The following is a 2,136-nucleotide window of genomic DNA, read 5'->3' as shown; positions in this document are numbered from 1 at the left end:
GATGCCGAAGCATGCCCTGGGTGAGGGGGGTGGTCGAGGGATCCTTCCCACGGTTTATGGTGGATAGTAGCAGGTCGCCCCCACAAGCCCTTGCGAGTCCCGCAGACGGTCCCAGAGGCTGACCCGTTTGGTATCTCCTCACTGTAAGAATTTTAAAGCCAGATACACGCACCTACGGAGCTAAAACATTGTATAATAGGTTTTTAGGACACGTTATGTCTCTTGGGACCCCTCCCTCCCCTCCCTAGGGAATAGTGCTTCAAATCGATGCTCCTCAATGTGTTAACTGGGTTGAGGAAAATACATTAGGGTTAGGTAACGACTTCGGGGTTAGGGTAACCATTTCTTAGGGTTAGGGTAACAAATTCTTAGGGTTAGAGTATCGATTTCTTGGGTTAGAGTAACGAAACTAGGGCTTTAGAATTTCAAATTCGCCTTACACTCAGGGATGTGGCCGCTTTACAGCCTGAACCTGGCCGATAACAAGCAGAATTTCGACCCCATTTTCCTCGTCTACGACCATACCACAGGGAAAGCACCGGTTCTCGTCCGATCACCGAAGTTAAGCCCTGTCGGGCGGGGTTAGTACTTGGATGGGTGACCGCCTGGGAATACCCCGTGTTGTAGGCTTCAATTTTTTGTCTTGCGAACATCTCTAAACGTTTTATCCCAATAAATAGCTCTCCATACACCACAATTTCACATAGAGAGCCGTAGGTGAGTGAGGAACAAAATCAAAGCAAAAAACGAGGGGGGGGAAACACCTTTTTGTCAAAAATCGGCCAGCTAATGGCGAAAACTCTAGTGCGATCGACTTTTCTTACAGAGCGCGCGCGAGCGAGTGAGCACGCGCGAGATGAAAAGTTAATGATGTCAAATTCTACTCCTGTGATATCAAATCATGCAAGAGAACGAACGAAAAAACGAATAGGAAAAAAACGCCCACTTCTGAGACGCAGTTTTAAGCCATCGTGACGTGGCAAAACACTCGCACACTTCCAAGAGGAGGCGCGCGAAAAACGGCACTGAAAGTCGAAAATGGTTGGATTCAGACTGCAAACGAATCGGGAAAAAGGTTCGATACTTTTACTACTCTGCTAGTTTGTTTCCTTCCCTCGTTCATTCGTTCACTCGCTTGCTCGCACAAAGGATACACTAACGATAGCAATAGCATTTCTAAAAAGCGGCTCCAGTGACAATAAAACCGCTCAAAAGGTTCAAAGTGTACTCACGGTCCAAGTCGAATGCCCTTCTATGCTCGCTCGCTCGGTCGATCGGCCGTTTGGTTTCCTTTCATTTCCTTTCCCTTCGCGCGCATAGCACAGCACGGCACGGCACGCACAACCTGCAAATACAAAACGCAAAGGACTTTACACACAATAGAGCAGACAGGCCTTGAACAAAAACAGCCAGCAAAGTTACGCACCGCCCCGAAACTCACCTTGTTCCTTCCTCCAGTCTCTCCAATGCACTTCTACCCCTCCAAACGTGCCAACACCTTGGCCAGTTGTGCGTCCCATGCTTACATTGCAAGTCTACCGGTCCACTGCAAAAGCAAAAATTCCCTCGATAGTCAGTAAGAGGGCCATATAGACATAGTTTGGATGACTTTTGCGGGGACGAGCGCGAACGCAGTTCCCCACTACCAGAAATTATACGCTCGAGTTACCCAACTTTTTTGTAATCGCAAGGGTCAACCCAGTCGAAGTGCAATGAAAGGGCCTCGCCTTGAGAGGACTGCCTCCTTGATCACAGTACCTCCCGCGTCAGGTAAGTATGCTTTTTCAGCGTCTGCCCTCGGTGAAAAAATCCACTTACCCCTAGGTCCTTGTGGTAGTGCTTTGCGCACTTCAGAAAACGTAGGCCAGCGGCCGTTCCTGCCATTGTCTGTTGTCTGAATTATCATCCCTCTTTCACCTCTTCCCCCTCTAAGGCGGGCGGGGCTCCTGTAAACATAAAAAGAATGCTATACCGTTGACTTTGTTTTGGATTGAATGTGTCTTCCCCAGAGGGACGTGGGCCGCACTCGGAGGTAGTGCTATACCGAGGCAACCCGTGGCTGGGACGAGGCAAGCCTCTTTTCCACAGCCCAGTTCCAAAAATCAGTTTAATATATGAGCTGCTCAATGAGCAGCG

General features: G+C 49.0%; 2 non-coding genes and 1 pseudogene across 2 annotated transcripts; 1 reads left to right on the top strand and 2 right to left on the bottom strand.

Moving 5' to 3' along the window:
• The first annotated feature begins 511 nt into the window (after positions 1-511).
• On the top strand, positions 512-630 carry LOC136281450 (5S ribosomal RNA). The gene has a single exon (XR_010717770.1). It is a non-coding gene; the product is annotated as a 5S ribosomal RNA (ribosomal RNA).
• Positions 631-1,614: 984 nt separating this feature from the next.
• On the bottom strand, positions 1,615-1,778 carry LOC136281391 (U1 spliceosomal RNA). Its single transcript, XR_010717740.1, has one exon. It is a non-coding gene; the product is annotated as a U1 spliceosomal RNA (small nuclear RNA).
• Positions 1,779-2,010: 232 nt separating this feature from the next.
• On the bottom strand, positions 2,011-2,136 carry LOC136281433 (U2 spliceosomal RNA; annotated as a pseudogene).

Source organism: Pocillopora verrucosa, chromosome 5 (assembly GCF_036669915.1).
Source record: "Pocillopora verrucosa isolate sample1 chromosome 5, ASM3666991v2, whole genome shotgun sequence".
In the NCBI taxonomy this organism is placed as follows: Eukaryota; Metazoa; Cnidaria; class Anthozoa; order Scleractinia; family Pocilloporidae; genus Pocillopora; species Pocillopora verrucosa.
This window is presented reverse-complemented; position numbering and strand designations above follow the sequence as displayed.